The following is a 20,182-nucleotide window of genomic DNA, read 5'->3' as shown; positions in this document are numbered from 1 at the left end:
GTCCACGAAATGCCCTTTTATTGCATTTAGTTCGGTACTTGCTTTATCAAACAACCTGGCCGAGCTGACACATTAGCCTAACGGTTATAGATGCTAATATTCTGCTAAAATTTAATGGAGACTGTTTGACCAGTTGCTTACTACAGGGCCTTTGTAGGTAGGGGAGCAGGTAGTACAGATTCCTTACTTTGGAAATTCAGCATCCTTGGGTTCATTCATAGAAAAGCTCTTAAGTGTGCTTCTATTTCCTTGATTTTTGAAACCAGCTTTCCTATTTAACAATTTCTCCTAATGATGTGTCACTCTTGGGACATTTCTGGGTGGTAGAGAGAGTTGTGTAGGGTGCTTCTAACTTCATAGGCTTTGTCTAGAACTGCTGTAGTGGGCAAAGAGAGCTTTCCTACTGCAGTTTTTTTTTAATTTAATTTTTTAGAGGTATCCCCCTTTTGACTCAGTTTTTGACATAAGGTACTTGGCAATGATGCAAGGCAAAGGGGTCTTTCTCAGGCTTCTAGATCTATCAACCAGAGGATTGTGCCACAGATGGAGGGCTCTGAGACTTGAGTTTGATAGCTCTTTCTGGTAGATACCCAGGCTAATTTTGGAACCTCATACATGAACCCTGAACAAATTTTCCGTCTTTGACCTTCTCACTCCTACAGGATACAGTCATCATAGACTATAAGAAGAAAAAATCTATACTCTTTTAAAAACGTCTTTCAGAATACCTATAGTCTTCTAGAATACCTAGAATATTTGCTTATTCTAGGTATTTCATGTAATCAAAATCATACAATAGTTGACCTTTTATATCTTGCTCAGTTCACTAAACATGATATTCAGTCATGTTGTTGCATATCTAATTTTTTAGATACGAATAATATTTCCTTATATGTATATATTGCATTTTTAGTTTATCCATTCATCTGTAGATGTTCACTTGAGTTTCTACCATCTTTTGTTTATTGTGAGTAATGCTTCAGTCAACACCGATGCACAAAATAACTGCTTAAGTTGTGTTTTCAATTCCTTTTTTTATATACCTAAAGGTGTGATTGTCATGTCACATGATAACTTTATGTTCTACTTTGAGAGGAGCTGCCAAACTTTTTCTGTATCATCTGCACCATTGTTCATTCGCACCAACAATGTCTGAGGCCTCAAATTTCTTGTCATCCTCAACACAGATTATTTAAAATTAATAACCATCCTTGTGGGTGTGAAGTATCATTATGGTATTGATTTGCATTTCTTTGATGATCAATGAATAAGAGCATCTTTTCATAATTTTAATAGGTATTTGGTTGCTTCCTTATATACAAGTTGAAATTGACATTTTCAAACACACAAAACTATGGACTATACTATGATAACTCACCTCTCCCAAACCCATGAATGCCTCATGTATTTAAATTCATCAAACATGGAACCAACCTCATTCTGTCCATATCCTCTTTGTAGTCTCTTTCCTTTGAGCTTATTTATTTTTTATATGGAAAACTAATTTTAAGTTATTTTAATCAAGTGTATTGAGGTACAGTTTACATAAACTAAAATTACAGTTCTATGAGTTTTTGACAAACACATACTGGTATGTAACCACTAACAAAATCAACATATAAAACAGTTGCAACTCCTCCCAAAATCCCCCTGTGCCCTTTTATGATCAGCTTCTCCCAGATCACCCTACCTTTGGCAACAATTGATTTATTCTCTGTCCCTATACTTTGGCCTCTTCTAGAAAATGTCATTCAAATTTCAAAAATCAAATGTAGGTAAACTTTGGGTCCAACATCTCATACTCAGCATAATACATTTCAGTTTCATTCATGTTGTTATGTCTCAAGAGTTTTTGTTCCTTTTTAATGCTGAGTATTTCATGGTATTGATATATTTTATGTGTTAATTGACCAGTTGAAGGACATTTAGACTGTTTGTATTATTGGTTAGTTATACAAAAAGTTTAAAATATTTGTATATATACTTTTGTGGATAAAAGTTTTCATAAGACATTGAATTTAAGATTTTAAAAATTATTGTGGTTATGGATATAACAAAATTTTCCACTATAACCATTTTTAAATGTATGGTTCAGTGCCATTAATTCCGTTTACAATGTTGGGCCACCACTACCACCATCCATTACCCAAATTTTTTGATCACCCAAAATTTCTGTGCTCATTAAGTCATACCTTTCATTACCTCCTACCATAGCTCTTGAGAACCTATTTTCTATCTTTGTGAAATTGCCTATTTCAGCTGCCTCATATAAGTGTAATCATACACAATTTTCCTTTTGTATGACTTATTTCATTTAGCATAGTATTTTCAAGGTTCATCCATGCTGAGACTTGTATCAGAAATTTACAATGTCCTTTGATGCACAAAAAGTTTTATTTTTTTTCTCTGCATATTTCATTTATTTATTATTATTATTTTTTAAAATATTACATTCAAAAAATATGAGGTCCCATTCAACCCCACCCCCCCCACCCCCCACTCCCCCCACAGCAACACTCTCTCCCATTATCATGACACATCCATTGCACCTGGTAAGTACATCTCTGAGCATCACTGCACCCCATAGTCAATGGTCCACATCATAGCCCACACTCTCCCACGTTCCATCCAGTGTGCCCTGGGGGAATCTACAATGTCCCGTAATTGACCGTGAAGCACCATCCAGGACAACTCCAAGTCCCGAAAACGCCTCCCCATCTCATCTCTTCCTCCCATTCCCCGCACCCAGCAGCCACCATGGCCACCCTTCCCACACCCATGCCACATTTTCTCTGTGGACATTGGATTGGTTGTGTCCATTGCACAGAGCCTCAACAGACTTCAGCTCCTACACTCTGATTCATTGGACTTACCCCACTCAGCTAACATGGAGTTGAAGAAGGTCAACCACCACACCATGGAGCCTAGTGTGTCTACAACTGAAAGCAGGAGGAGTGCATCCAGTATCCATGTGGAATCTAAGCCCCCACTTGACAAAAAGTTTTTTTGATGAAGTTCAATGTATATTTTCTCTTCTGTTGCTCATGTTTTTGATGTCATATCTATGAAGCATTTGCCAAATACAAGGTAGTAAATATTTACCTCTTTGTTTTATTTAAAGAGTTCTGTAAATTTTGTTCTTGAATCATTTTGTGTTATATAGTGTGAGACATGGTTCTAACTTCATTATTTTTGGATGTGGCTACCCAATTGTTCCAGCACCATGTATTTTTTTAATGTAACATTAATGTAATTATGTAATGTAATGTAATTAATGTAACATGTAAAATTAAATTAATGTAACATTAAAAAAATATGAGGTCCCTGTATACCTCTCACCACCCTCACCCCACTCCTCCCACATCAACAACCTCTTTCATCATCATGGCATATTCATTGCATTTGGTGATTATTGCTTCCCTATTGAATGGACTTGGCACTCTTGCCAAGATTAAATTGAACATAAATGTCAGATTTTATTCCTGAACTCTTAATATTATACCATGAGTCTATATGTCTATTCTAATGCTAATGCAACACTGTTTTTATTACTGTAGTTTTCTAGTAAGTTTGGAATATGACAAGTATAAGGTTTCATTTTATTCTCCATTTTCAAGATGTTTTGTTTATTCCATATGAATTTGAGGATTGGCTTTTTCATTTATGAAAATGTCTGACCTGTTTCTTATTTCTCTCTCTTGATCTCAGTCAGCAAATATATATATATTTGGATATGCATTGCATGCTAGTCCCTGTGCTATAGGCTGGCAATGTATTTTATTTCACCTATAAATAATATTGGCTTTCAAATTTCAGTTGCCAGTTGTTCACTGTCAATGCAAAGTATATAACTGATTTTTCTAAGAACATTGATCCTGTTCCCTATGATATTGCTTAACTCACTTATTAATTATAGCAACTTTTAAAATTGAATTTATGGGATTTCCATTCATGTCACCTGAATATTTTTTGCTTTCCAATTATTATACTTTTCTTTTACTTTTTCTATTTTTCCACGGGCTAAATTTTTTAGTAAGATATTAAATAAGAACAGATACCTTTCTCTTGTTCCATATCTTAGGGGGGAAATTGTTTAGTCTCTCAAGGTAAGGCATAATTATTGATGTATTTTTGCATCATATATATATATCTGTGGGCCATTCATGCTTAACCATTAATAAATCTGATGGTGTTTTTTAAAATCTCATATTCATTAACTGACAGATTCTTTCAGTGGTAAAAGTTACTAATATTCACTCTCCACTATTACGATATACAAATCTTCTCATTTTAGCTAGTGCATATAGAAAGTTCATAAATTGTACACATTTTAAGTATCTATCCATCCACCCATCCTCTCTCATTCGTACTAAAGCCCCAATGAAATGCCAAGATTCTATTGGTTGTTGTTAAAAAATGTTCACTTATTTTGGCATTTATTCTCCAAAAATAATAAGCCTGAATAGGTTTTAGGTTTTCAGTGACCATTTTAGACAATTTGATAACATTTGATTAATTGATTAATAAGACGTGCTTCAGGTTATCTCACAGCAGGCCTCTAGGTGGCACCATGTTGATGTTTACAAAGAGGTTTTCTATACCCTGTTCTCATCCAGGCATCTTGCCACCGTTCTACCTCCTGAAATGCCCACCAGAGGTCCAAGATGCATCAGTGTGATCACTGTTCAGTTCTGGAAATATTTACGTCTCCTGATACCTAAGGACATTGTGACTACGTGATCCTCACATGATTATTTATAATCAGTTTAAATTCATAGATACATGGTCAGATCTTCCTTCTCTGCCTAGAAACCTTTAAACCTGACGGATGACCTGCAGAATCTCCACTAAACTCAAGTTCCTGATCAATAGTTTATCCTTACAGGAACATTTCCTGATATCCCAAGACAACTCGTTTCCTCACTCATTTACCCAGGACAACTTGTAAAGACCTCTGATAAAACGCGGCCCTGCACTACGTAATTTTGCAAGTTGTGTTTGTGACATTAAGACAACCACAATGAGAACTGAGACTGTGGCTTGACTTTGAATATGAAATAAATGAGTATACAGCAAAAAGTAGAGAGTAAATAATTTCAATTTAATAATTTGAAGTCAATCTTTACTCCTTCATGTTTTCTCCTGATTTTTCACCCTCCCTACAAAATTCCTGGTCATCTGGGGTCATCTAAAACAATAATATATCAAAACAGAAGAGAGTAAAATTGATAAAAATATAAAGAAGGAAGCAAAGTAGAATCATCTGAGTTGTGATTCTATATGGGGAAAGAAAATAATAAGAATCTTACACTAAGATTCATTTTTTCTATGGAATATAAAATTAACAGTTGTCATTATGTATATTATACTTCTGTTTTCAAACAAATCCAAACTTGAGATAAGAAAATTTAAGGAATATTAAACAAAAATATCAATAAAGAGAATCTGTGGTTAATTTGTGGTACATAATTCTAATCAATTGCAAACACATAGGGTTCACAGTTTGTTAAACCACCAACAGAATAAAAATACATACTAAACTCCACTCTATTAGGATTAAAATGGATGAAGAGTGTTTGAAGTAAGGTGATGAATCATAATTATAATTTGGGTATGTTTTTTAATGTTTGGATAAATACACAGGAAATTTTTTTTTTAATTTTTTTATTTTTTATTGACTTTGTAATAATATTACATTAAAAATATATATGTGAGGTCCCATTCAACCCCATCCCCCCACCCCCCCTCTCCCCCCCCAACAACACTCGTTCCCATCACACAGGAAATGTTTTATTGGAATATAAGATGTCTTCATTTTTGTTACATTTTCTGGCAACATTTTTAAAAGGATAGGTGATTTTCCAGCTCCATTTGGTCCCAGTACCGTTTTTTATTTATTTTTTAAACTAATTTCTAAAAATACCTAATGTTATTGATAAAATAAGTGTCACAACACTCTGTATGTCAATATAGCTAGGGGATTTATTTTTAAAAAAATATTTTGAGAAGTATGGGTTTACGGAAAAACCTTACCTGGAAGATTTAACATTATACACTTTTGTCATTGATCCAGAGAAAGATTAGATTCAGTTGTTCTGTGTTCTTACTAACAAAAGTGTGTTTCCCACAATTTGCAAGTACACCTTGTATTTGGGCTAATTCTAAAAATTTCCCTTGGTAATTCTAACACACCTTAAGTTTTGAGAATCCCCTGTCTAGACCATGACTCAGACACATTAGTAAATTTCATTAAAAATCAACGGGTGATTCTATATGGATTCAAGACTGTGAAACATAATTTTAGGTTCCAGAATCCAGCTAATTTTCATATTGGATGTACAGCCCATTGCATAACTTTTTCCTCCTCTGTTAGTGGGATGAATTCAGATGGTACCCATTCCTTACCTAGGATCTTTAGAATCTTTGGGTTTTCTGTAGAATTACGTTCAGGTGGAGATCCTGTTCCTTATTCTGGGAAATTAGCTCACCCAAGAAGCTAAATGGGGCTTTGTATCATTGTCCTAAGAGACTGAAGGGTAGAAAGGGCAACATAAACAATCCCATGGTTATCTTCTGCAATTAATTGATGCCATGGAGGAAGAAATCCACCCACATTTCAGGTATATTTCTCAGTATAGGCTGGGCAGATGGCACATCTGCTTGGCTTCTTGTATGAGTTTAGCTGTGTCCATGACAAGGAAAATGTACATGGTAAGAGATTTTCCCCAAGTTGAAAAACCATGAGTTCTGTCATGTTACAACGATTACATGAATAAGTTCTTTTGTTCCAACTATTGCAACATCTGGAACTAGGCAATAAGAGTACAAACATGACAGCATAACCTTTTTGGGGGGAACTTACAAAGTTTCATGGTTCTTTGAGTTCAGGGAGAGGAAGAGCCAGTGTTCATGGGAATACACCCCAGCTCGGCTGGCAAATTCAACCTGGCATTCTTACATGAGAGCATTGAAATCAGAAACAGTTAAGGGAGTTGAATTTCATCACCTCCCAGAGTAATGAAAGCTACAATCTGATTGCAAAATATATATATATGAGATATTGCATAAGATTGGACTTCTATCGCCTGCGCTTGATCTCCTCTGACATTTAGCAGCTTCCAATGGCTCAGACTTATTGGGGAGGGCCCCTCCTCCACCCCTCTTCATACCTGACACATTTTTACATAATTAAAATTTGAGTTAAGACTGGGAAAGAGATTTTTATCTAGAGTTCACAATAACTGTAAAGATATCTTTAATCTAGAGAATCTATTCTTTTCAATGTGTATTAAAAACAGCATTGCTATCCTTTTAATTAGATTAAACCTAACTAATTTCACAAGCTTATTTCAGAGATTTTGGTCTCCTCATCTATTAAAAGTAGTCATGTTTCAATATATATATATGTTTAAAGTTTTACTTATAATCCTAAAAGAGATTATTCATTATAAGTACATTTGCATTTTTACAAAATAGTACAAATTTACTGTGTACACATTAAAACCAAAGATAATCAGTGCTTTAATTTGGTTAGTAAGACCAAATAGTTTTAATTTACTTGGGTTATGTGTGAAGATTTTGAAAAAAATTTTGATAATTCACGTGAATAGTTTTTTTTTGTTGTTGTTCTTTCTCTGTTTGTCCCCTGCTACAGTCTCTTTATCTTTTTAAAATGTTACATTAAAAAAATGTGAGGTTCCCAAATACCCCACACCTCCCCTCACCCCACTCCTCCCACATCAACCTCTTTCATCGTTGTGGCACTTTCATCGCATTTGGTGAATACATTTTTGAGCACTGCTGCACCCAATGAACTATAGTTTACATTGTAGTTTACACTCTCCCCCAGTCCAATGGGTTATGACAGGATATATAATGTCCAGCATCTGCCCCTTCAATATCATTTAGGACAACTCCAAGTCCCTAAAATGCCCCCACATCACATCTCTTCCCTCTCCCTACCCTCAGCAAATACCGTGGCCACTTTCTCCATATCAATACTACAATTTTGCGTGAATAGTTTATAAAGGTGAGAAATGAGCTATTAAATTCTTTCTCTGAGTGAACACTTAACCTAGCAGTAAAACACAAGCCAGTTTGAAAGAACAGAGATTTTTTCAAATAGAGGTTGTTAATTCTCTAGTCAGTTGTACTTTCTTCTGTTGGCACCAGCCCTGAATCTTTTCTTTATAATTTCTATCAAATATCTTACCTTTCTCTATTTGTTATTTGGTGTCTTTATAGCTTTGTTTACAAATTTCAAATAATTGGAATGTAATGTTATTTCCTCTACCTCAAAACTTACCAAATATAAATGAATATCTTTGCTTTCTTTATACATACATACATATATTTACACATATATATGTAATAAGACCTAATTTCTGTATTTTAATATGGTTTCCCATGAAATGTGATCACTCCTAGAAATTCACTGTTTGAGCAAAGGGAAAGAAAATGAGGAGATAGGGTGGATGATGCCAAATTAATTTTAAATTATTAAATTTAATTGTTTTTAATTTAGAAAATATTCATCTGCCTGTTAATTTTTTTTTTTTTTGCTGGGTTCCCCTATCATTCTATCTTAAATACAAAATGACAGAGCCCAAACTTCATGTATTCTTGTTTAATTAAGAACAACTTAGAAAGCATATTTGTTAAGGAATCAGATGTACTATGAGCTAGTGAGATAAGATGGCATTTAACTGTATTTCATTCCCATTTTTTAGGTAAATTCTTCCCCTTGATTTCTGAAGCATTTTTATTTATTCACACACTACACAATCCATGAAAAGTGCATAATTAGTGACTCTCAGTAGAATAATAGAGTTGTAATCCATCACCACAATCAATTTTTGTCCATTTTCATTGTGCCAAAAAAACTTATCCTTCATATTCCTGTAGTATTGAGTCTAAGTATTTGTGTGGTAACTTTTTTATAATTAATGAAAGAATATTAACATATTACTGTTAGCTATTGTCGAAAATTTGTATTAGTTGCATTTTTCTCATATACCATGCCATTATCAACAACTTTTAATAGTGATATACATTGTTCCAGAATGAAATATATTTGCTTGCACACTGATATCCTTTTCAGAATGGCTTCCTTCACTTAGCAATATGTATCTAAGTTTTCTCCATATCTTTTCATGGCTTCATAGGCTCCTTTCTTTTATCAATGAATAGTATTAATTATATGGATAATTTATAGATTTTTTTAACCATTCACCTACTGAAGAAAATTTTAGTTGCTTCTATTTTTCAGTAATTTTGAACAGAACTTTAAACAATTGTGTGCAGCTTTTTCTGTGGATGTAAGTTTTAAACTCATTCGGATAAATAACTAAGAGCACAAATGCTGGGTTCTATGGTCAGACTAATGAAGTTTGCAAGAAACTGCTAAACTATCATCCAAAGAGCCTGGGCCATTTTGCATTCCTACCACCAATGGAAAACAGTTTCTGCCTCTCCACAATATCACCAGTATTTAATAATGGGAGTGCTTTGTTTTTAAAAGTATTTTACCCTTCCTTCTTCAACTAAAAATCATCTGGTCTTATTTTACCTGATGGCTAATGATTGCAGACAACTAAACACTCTCATTAATGAAGTAGTAAAATCTTCCTCCAGTCATCTCACACAGTAACATATCAGGTGCTGTCATATTGACTATTACAATGAGACTCTCTGCTTTCCTGTTCCCACCCAAGCTTCCAGCCTCCATTCTACATTCTGAATCTCCCATGAGATTTACAGGAATCATCTGATCGCAGCTCTGTTCATTTCAGTAATCATTTATGACTCTTGATACCTAAAGTCCCCTTGACTATGTCCTCCTGAGGAGATTGTGCTGAGTGAGTCAAATGCACTGTAGAGTAGGTGTTGGAACTCTGCTGAAATTCAGGGTTCACTTGGCACATGAACGGACAAAAGTTTTAACTTCTGGGATATTTATCAAGTATAGTTCTAATTATAGGTTCAAATAAAAGGGCAGAAAAGCCATGTGTAGAGAGCCTATGAATCTAACTCTCTTACATTAAAGAGCATAAATTCCAAAGTAAGTCTCACTGATAGGGTACTAAATTCCTGAGCTGTCTGCCCTAAAAGTTTCCATATTTCTCTAGATCCCTCAGGGTCCCTACTCTTTGTGGCACTGTTTACTGTGGTTGTCAAAGAAATCCTGCTGAGACTTGTATAATGTAACCTCTGGAATGACCTCCCACCTCACTTTGAAGTCTCTTAGCCATAACAACTCACTTGTATTTACCACTTCTCCCTCTTTGTAAAGGTCTTTATCCAGATGCATTGCTAGTTGATACTTTCTTGGTGCCAGGGAGGCTTTGCCCCAGGAGTCATGTCCCACACCAGATTGGAAGGTGATGCATTTATATGCTGAGTATGACTTAAAGAGAGGCCACATTTGAGCAACAAGTAGGCTTTAAGGAGATAAAATCTTAGGCATTGATATAAAAGCAGTGGCCATCATAGCTTCTGAGGAATTGGAGAAGGAAGAATAGATGTAACATAGGGACATTTTTTAGGAAATTGGAGTAGTCCTACATGAAATTGTAGTGACAGATACAGGCCATTGTATGTTTTGTCATATCATGCAAAATTGTGCAATACAGAGTATAAACTGTAATGTCAACTGTAGTCCGTGGTTGGTAGCAATGTTTCAATGTGTTCCTCAATTGTAACAAATGTACCATGGTAATGAGCAATGCTGGTAAAATGGGAAAATGTGGAAGGGGGAGGAAGTGAGGCATATGAGAATCCCTTATATTTTTAATGTAACATTCATGTGATCTGACACTTCTTTAAAAATTAAAAAATGCATTCACCAAATGCAATGACTGTCCCACGATTATGAAAGACTTTGTTGATGTGGAAGGAGTGGGGTGAGAGGGGTAGGGGATATATGGGGACCTCTTATATTTTTGAAATGTAACATTTGAAAAAAAATCGAGAAAAAATTAAAAATAAATACCATGCAAATTTTTTTTAAAAAGTTAAGAAAAATATATACAAAGCATATCTAATAAAAAATGGACAGTGAAAACTTACAATTTAACTTAAAAATTTGAAAACGGTCTTGTTTCTTTCATGTTTTTCCCTGCATTTTTCATCCTACCTTCATAATCCCAGATCTTCTGGGGATAATCTAAAACAATAATATAGTATAATTGAAGAGAACAAAAGTGATAATACATCAAACAAACAAGAAAACAATGGAAATATTCCTGAGTTAAGAATGTCATCCAAAGGGGAAATATTAAGATTATGTAAACTTATTCAAGAGTTCTTATCTCAGATGTAAGGATTGAAATTCTTATTGGGCTACTTATATTTGAGAATTTTCAAATGTTTACAAACCTGATATAAAAAAAATGAGAGGGAAACGGACTTTGGCCCAGTGGTTAGAGCATCCGTCTACCACATGGGAGGTCCACGGTTCAAGCCCCGGGCCTCCTTGACCTGTGTGGAGCTGGCCCATGCGCAGTGCTGATGCGCGCAAGGAGTGCCGTGCTACACAGGGGTGTCCCCCATGTAGGGGAGTCCCATGCGCAAGGAGTGCACCCATAAGGAGAGCCGCCCAGCGCGAAGGAGGGAGCAGCCTGCCGAGGAATGGCGCCGCCCACACTTCCCGTGCCGCTGACAACAACAGAAGCGGACAAAGAAACAAGACGCAGCAAAAAGACACAGAAAACAGACAACCGGGGGAGGGGAGGGGAATTAAATAAATAAAAAAAATAAATAAATTTAAAAAAAAATGAGAGTAAATATGAAATATGTAACATGAAGATGAAGAGAAATTGTGGTTCCATTTGAAATTGTAAGTTCTTCCAAACTACTGTGAATTCACAGTCTGGAGATTTCTCTGTCTTTATGGAAAGAGTATATTTCAATTATGAATTAGTCATTCTTAGGTAAGCTCACATTGTTTAACATAACTCAAACTCTTAAATCTTTCTTCATTAAACTTTTTAAAGTTTTCTATAAACTGCAGAGAAGTTAAAAAATTTAACTGTGTGCTCAAAATATCTTTGGCAAGGGGAAATGACCTGTGATCAGAGCATCTGTAACTAGCACACAACAGTGATGACTTGTCAGGTGATGGATGGAGGTAAGCACAAATCACTGAGGATATTAAATGGGAAAAGGAAAGGAGGGATGGATAACTGAGCATATCAGAGTTGCCAGCAGTATTCTAGGCATAAACTTTTTAATTTCTCCAGCACTTGAAGATTTGTGATTGACATGTTCAAGCGCAGGTCCAAGATTTTGTTAGCTAAGTTGTGTGATTGTGGTTAAAAGATGTCCTTTCAATTCTGCATATTATACAGGCATTTACCCTGTCATCTATGTTCTAAATGACATCATTATTTCACTGTAAATAAAAGGTATTATTTTCCTATCATTTAGAAAATTAACACAATCTAGTAAGTCAAGTCCTAATGTTTATTTAATTCATAACCTACATACCATGTGAAGTTGAACTTTAAAAATTAAAAGAATACTATTTGGAAATTGACCAGGGAGTTTTGGACATAGTTTTAGATTGAGAAATATAAAGAGAAAACCCAGAGTGTTTGACCATGATAATGTGGAATATTTTAAAATGCAGTTCATATTTTGATTAGTCTAATTTTTGTATTTGTGAATAATGCACTAAACCATATTGCTCTATTTTTGGTGCAATGTGTGTACCTGTCAGGAAAAACTGTAGCTCAGAGCACAAAGTAACTATCAATAAATGAGTTTATCATTCTATCTTGGATTGTGATGGAGAAAGGGATGCTTGTATTCATTACAGAACAAGTTTGCAAAGAACCATTATCACCATTACCTGGCCTTGAAGGACAAAAGAAAGGGTGGAGGATATCAGAGGTTGAAATATTGGTAAAGGTAAAGATATGGGATCCATCACTAATGTCACAAAAGGAAATATTTCCAGTATCCCTATCAAGGAAAATCCCCACTTTCTGTAAACGGGAATTTAACAAGAGGGCAGACAGAGGTTCAGGGCAGGCACTCAAGGAAATTCCTTCTCTCAAATTCAATGTCCAGAATCCAAGTTCAGTAGAGAGTATGAGCTCTCTTTGTCAGTGAACAGCTTCTTTGCAAAGCCCAAGATCCTATTCTTTGTTCCAACTTCCATATCCCAGTAATGCCGGCCATGAATGAACTGAGAAGACCCCAGGACAGAAGTTGCATAGGTGAATCTCTCAGCAGGTACATTCAACTTCTGTTTGATAGTCCCACATTGGGTTATCCTCAGGTCATCAGAAATGATGATGAATTCATTGGCTGTGTCAACATCAAAGGGTATATCAAATGTAGAAAGAAAAAATAGTTAGCTAGACAAAAGGATAGATTATAAGCCCATTCTTCACTTCTACTTCAAAGGTCCATGTATCTCATTCACTTTAACTTGTTTAATTCTACTCTTTCCTGAGGAAGCATCTGCGGATTCCCTGAGTAGGTGAAATTATCCTATATATGATTGTAACAACATGAATCTTGTATTCGCACTGGGAATTCAGTTATCTGATTAAAGGGTTTTCTTCTCATAAATGTGTTAGATCCATTAGCACACAGAGGAGTACTGGAACTTAACCGTTAATATATATGCTAGCATGTGTTGTATCAAAATATAAATAACATAGAAATTTTGAAAGAAGAAAAACATATCTAAAACAGAATAATTATGAAATAGTAAACTTGCTGTTTTGTTTGTTTTTGCTATACTATTCTCTATATCATGTTTTTGTCTAAGTAAATGTATTCCTGGCTTTTGTTTTCCTAATGTAATAACAAAATGAAGACATGATGCTAGGAGTCCTGATACTGTATGGGATGCCACTTATGAAGTCATGATAAAGGAGGGATTGACTGTGCTTGAGTATAAATATCTTTGTAATTTGGCAGCAGCTTCAACCGAGAAGATGCATTCATGTAGGGCTTAGGGAGCAAGGAAACTTGGAGAGGCTTGGCCTTATGAACTGCCAATATCTCCATCCAGCCCTAATCAGCAATTCACAGGAAGGAATTGTTTGTCTTAATGTGATCATGTGAATTGAGCCAATGGGAATCTGAACATTGAAACTTTGGGACAGACAATAACTTCACTCAGATCCATTATGGCTTGGCCCAATGGAAGATGCTGAGACATGAATGACACAAGGAGAATGGGTTAATAAGGACAAAAAAAGGCCTGGGAGGGAAGCAGATTTGGCCCAATGGATAGGACATTCACCTACCATATGGGAGGTCCAAGGTTCAAACCCAGGCCGCCTGACCTGTGTGATGAGCTGATGCACATGCAGTGTTGATGCATGCAAGGAGGACCATGCCATGCAGGGGTGCCCCCTGCATAGGAGAGCCCCACACACAAGTAGTGTGCCCCTCAAGGAAAGCTCCCCAGTGTGAAAAAAGTGCAGCCTTCCCAGGAATGGCACCACACATGCAGAGAGCTGACACAGCAAGATGACATAACAAAAAATGAGACAGATTCTGGGCGCCACTGACACCTAGACACAAGATATCTGACACCCAGATACAAGCAGACACAGAAGAACACACAGTGAATAGACACAGAAAGCAGACAACTGGGGGAAGGGGGAAGGGGAGAGAAATAAATAAAAAATAAATCTTAAAAATAAAAAAGGACTGGGAGTGATTTCAGCATGCCAAACTAAATTTATAGGGGCAGAAAACCCACTCACTAAGGAAATAAAGGAACTCATTTTCTCATAAGTGATATTGAAACCTGGGATACATCTCACAGCAAACATCATATTCAAGTCCATCAGGGTCACCATGATTATATGCCACATAACAGAGGCAGTGACAAGACAAAGAACAAGGAATGACTTAGCACCTTAGAATGAGCTGGCTTGTGGAATGGCATAGGTCTAGTTACCCTTCATGTCTGTCATGTCATTATACATGTAGTTGAGTTCAGATAATTCACTTCAAACATGTACCTCTCTCCAGATTGGATCACGAGAATACTCACAGCTGAGGTGTGATAGTGAATCAAATAGAATGCAAGCCTTTACTCACTGGAATTTAGGATAACCTAGGATTTTAAATATTGCTAATAACTGGACCTACCACCCAGTAGGGGTCAGAGTAAGTTGGTACAGGCCCTTTCTACTCTAGTGTAGTCCAGGAAATAGAAACAGCACTAACAAGTGGGCTCATGATAGAAACCAATATAGTCAGGACAGCCTTGACCTTAGAATGGAAACCAGAATTTAAAAAGATCCAGGTAATTTACTGCATATTCAAGATTGAGAAGCTAAGGCCTAGGCCAATCCTGCCCAATGGAAATATAAGCCACACGTATATTTGTAAAGTTTGTTGTAAATACATTACAGCAAGTAATAGGAAACAGGTAAAAATTATTTTTAGTAACATATTTCACCTCAATATATTCAAAACATTAACATTTCCGCTTGTGGCATTAGTCACATTTCAAAATTCCACGGTCACCACGGGCAATAGTATTGTACAACAGAATTCTAAGGCATGACTTGATTGAAAAACCCCAGATAAATCCCAGGTGGTATTAATCTATTTTAGAAATGCAAAACAGAATGGGTCTTGGGGCAGAGAAATTTTAGGTGCAAGAATGCAACTAATATTTAACAAAGAGCCTTTGCAAGAGTTGGTTTTCAAGGGCTCCCTATGGGTTGGGAACTGGTGGCTTAGATTCTTCACCTTGGAACTTCAGCATCCATGGGTTCATCTGTAGAATAGTTCTCAGATTCAATTCCAATTCTCTGGTCTGGGAAACCAGCTCCCCCAATTTCAAATTGGGCTTGATGTCACCCTTCTGAGAGAAGACAGGACATAAGGGGCATAAAAAATCCCACCCATGGGGCTTCTTGCTCAGTGACTTCATGCAGTGCAGGCAGCAGACATGGCCACATTTTAATTGTGTGTGGGATTTTCAAGATAATCCAAACAGACAAGGCATCTACTTGCTTCTTTAAAGTGCTCAGCCATGGCCACGATCTGGGGGAATATGCATAAAATGGTGTTTCCAAGAGTTTAATAGCAATATACTTTTGGAATCTTTAATTTAAATGCCTAGAGAAATTTTGTACCTTATTTATGTGTGCATTTCCTGGCACTGATAATAAAGATAATATATAAATACATGTACAAAGACTTCATGGCCCTGACTTCTGATATTTGAAGCGCTAGTTTGAATGAACACCATGATTCCACATTCAGCTTTAAATTTAGGAAGTAAAGAAAAATAAAATAAATTAAAATAACTAAAATTAGAAAAAAATACCTCACGCCCACTAAGGTGTCCTCTGGCCTCTAGCAGCTTCCACCAGTATCTCAGATCTGCACAGATCAGGAGCTTTTATAGAGAGGACTCCTCCATCTGCCTCATTCACATCCTGCCACTCCCCTTTAATTCAATCAGATTTTTTTTTAATTCAGCAGAAATTAAAGTTTTACTTATGTTTTAGAGAGGTTAGGATGAAAAAAGGAGAGCATTTTATCCTGAGATTTGTTTTTTCATCCATCCAACATTTCGGATAACATCCAAAAATATTATCCGTATTTTTCTTGCAAATACCTGTTATTTTTGGTGATGATAAAACTTGGAATTAGGACAGAAACATTTTAAATGAATTATTTGACATCAATATTAATTCTTAGGAACACGATGGAAATACTGTGCTAATTGTAATACAAGGAAGGGCATTTCATGGACTTTAATCATCAGTCAGTTGATTAATTGCATAGATGGCTTGTTACATCTACAGTCAATGGAGGAGACAACCTTTTGGCAAGGAGTTAAGTCTCATCCAATAAGTGAAGGCCTTAAAAGGAGATGTGATGTAAGCACTTAGAGAGAAAATCCCCATCTCATTTCAGGTAGTCAATGTCTCCTGGGGAATTCAATGTGTTCCTTCATCTGAGTCCCTGGCTTGCAGCCTGCCCTACAAAATTTGGAATTGTGCATCCCCAGATTTGCATGAGACAATTTAATAAAATCCTGTACTATTTACAGATATCTCCAGTCAGTTCTGTTTCCCTATAGAACCCTGACAAACGAGCACAGTTCATAATAGAATTATTTACACTTCAAAAGATAGAAACATCTCAGGTGTCCATCAAGAGATGAATGGATAAACACAATCTGGTATATACATACAATGGATTATTCTTTAATCTTAAAAAGGAATGCTGTTCTGATGCATCTACAACATGGATGAAAGTTGAAAAGATTATGCTGAGTGAGATTATTCCAAAACAAAATGACAAATATGGTATGATTCCACTAATAAAAATAGCTCATAGGCACAGAAAGAAGACTGTAGAGGTTATCATAGGATGTGGGAGGCAGGGAAAATGGACAGTTAATGATTTTGAAAAAGAATGGTGTTAATAATAGCATAACATTGTAAAAAACACAATTAGTTCCACTGTATTTGCTTGACCAAACAACTTGGCACCATTGTCTGGCTGAGGTGACACTTTGCCTCCACATAAGACCTGTTCACATGGAAACTTTAAGTTCTAATTTTAAAGGAGCTGCCAAACAGTTTTCCACAGTGGCTGCATTTTTTTTCATTACCAGCAACAATGTTGGAGGCTTACAAGGTTTCCATATTCTTGACATTTTAAAAAATTAATTTAGCCACCCTTATGGATGTGAAGTGGTATATTAGTGTGGTTTAAATTTGAAATTCTTGATGATCAATGAATGAGAACATCTTTTCATGTATGTAGTAGATATTTGTGTGCTTCCTTGAATAGAAATTGTAATGGGCACTTTCAGGCAAACAAAACTAGGGACAACAGCATCAAAAGTCACCTCTCCCAAACCCATGAATGCCTTGCTTAGTAGAAACCTTCATACATGGAGTCGAGATCGTTCTGTCTCTATCCCTTTGTAGTCTCATCTCTTCAAGCTTGTTTCTTCTAGGAAAAATTTCACTTTGAAATGTTATCACAAAAAATTTTATACAAATATTTATGCAAGTTTGTTGCACAAGAATTTACATATGCTAAAATTCATTCTTTGGTGTATATTCCAATGAGTTTTTACAAACACCTATTTGTGTTTAACCACCCAAATCATCAATATGTAGAACAGTTCCATCACTTCCTCAAATTACCCTGTGTCCTTTTTGATCAATGTCTCCCCGCTTACCCTGCCTCTGGCAACCATTGATGCATTTTCTGCCCCTAGAGTTTTGCCTATTCAAGAAAATGCCATTCAAATTCAAAAATATCATGTATGTATCCTTTGATTCTGACATCTTTTACTCAGCATTATATGTTTGAGATTCATCCATGTTGTTGCATGTATCAAGAGTTTGTGTTCCTTTTTACTGCTGATATTGTATTGTATGTTTATACTTTATCTGTATATTCATTCACTAGTTGACATTTATATTTTCTTTAACCACTCAATCTCTCAATGAATCCCCTGACATACATATCTTCTATTTCTGGCTATTCCTACACAATTATTTATGCATCTTTTCAGCAGTTTTATTGAAATACATTCACATATCACATGATCTATCCAAAGTGTATAATCAATGGCTTTTAGTATAATCACACAGTCATACATTCATTACAACAAAGAATTTAGAAGTATTTCATTACTCTAAAAAGTAAAACTCCACATCCCTTAGCAAACATTCCCACCCTACATAACCACGAATCAAATTTCATCTTTATAAACTGATTTATATTTACATTTTATATAAATGGACTCATACAATGAGGTACACAATATATTTAGCTCATAGTAACACAATCATACAATATTTGTCTCTTTATTTCTGGCTTGCTTCACTCAACCCTTCACATTCATCCATGTTGTCATATGCTTTATGACTTCATTACTTCATTTATTCTTAGAGCTGCATAAGAGATTGTTTTTAATATTTGGTGATTATGCAAAAATCTCTAAACATTTGTGTACAGGTTTTTGCACAGATTATGGTTTTACATAGGACATTGGGTTAAAGATTTTTAAAATATTGTGGTTATAGAATAACAAAATTTGCCTTTTTAAATGTGTAATTCAGTGGGATTAATTCCATTCACAACATTGTGCTACCACTACTATCATCTATTATGAAATTTTTTAATTACCTCAAACTAAAGTATTGTACTCATTAAGCAATAACTGAATATTATGTCCTTCCACAGATGCTGAAAAACTATTTTCTATCTCTATGAATTGCCTTATATTAGTTACCTCATAAAATGTTTTCTTATAGCGTTAGTCAGTTTATATATGACTTATTTCACTTAGCATAATATTTTCAAGGTTTTTTTATGCTGGGACTGGTACCAGAAATGTATACTGTCCTTCAGTTTGTAATTTCCCTTCTCTTATTTGTGTGTTTGATGTCATATCTAAGAATCACTTGCCAGACGGAAGGTAGTGAAAATGTACCACTACTATATTCTAAGAGTTTTATAATTTTTACTTGAATAATTTTGAGGTATATGTTGAGAGATAAGGGTATAACTTCATTCTTTGTCATGTGGCTGTCCAGTTGTCCCAGTACCATGTGTTGAAGAGGCTGTTCTTCCCATTGAATGGACTTGGCACGGGTATATGGGATCCTCCTTTATTTTTTAATGTAACATTTTGTATGATCTATGCATCTTTTAAAAAATAAATAAAATCTAATAAAATAAAAAAGCATTACCAGATTTTACCACATTTTATTAGAATATAGTAGACAGATGGAAAATTATTTGAAGATAAATTGTTATTAAATTAAGATATGTTTTCAAATGAAAGTCCAGTAAAAATAGGAAACCATTTGGAATGGGATAAGTGTGAGTGTGTGTATATGTGTTACTTGTACAGCTACTGAATAGATTACAATGAGTAGATAAAAAAATACATTGAACTTTGCTGTCAGTATTTATTTCTGAGCTCTTAATTCTTTACTATTGGTTTATTCGTCTACCCTTATGCTAGTGCAACACTTTTTCATTACTGTAGTTTTGTTGTAAGTTTGCAAATCTGGACATGTAATTATTCCAAATTTTTTCTTTATTTTCAAGATTGTTTTGATCATTTTGTATGAATTTGAGGATTGGCTTTTCCACTCACAAGGGGGAAAAAAGAAAAAGGCCTCGGTAAATTTGACAGAAATTATATTGATGTGTA

This window comes from Dasypus novemcinctus, chromosome 22, assembly GCF_030445035.2.
Source record: "Dasypus novemcinctus isolate mDasNov1 chromosome 22, mDasNov1.1.hap2, whole genome shotgun sequence".
NCBI classification, from domain to species: domain Eukaryota; kingdom Metazoa; phylum Chordata; class Mammalia; order Cingulata; family Dasypodidae; genus Dasypus; species Dasypus novemcinctus.
This window is presented reverse-complemented; position numbering follows the sequence as displayed.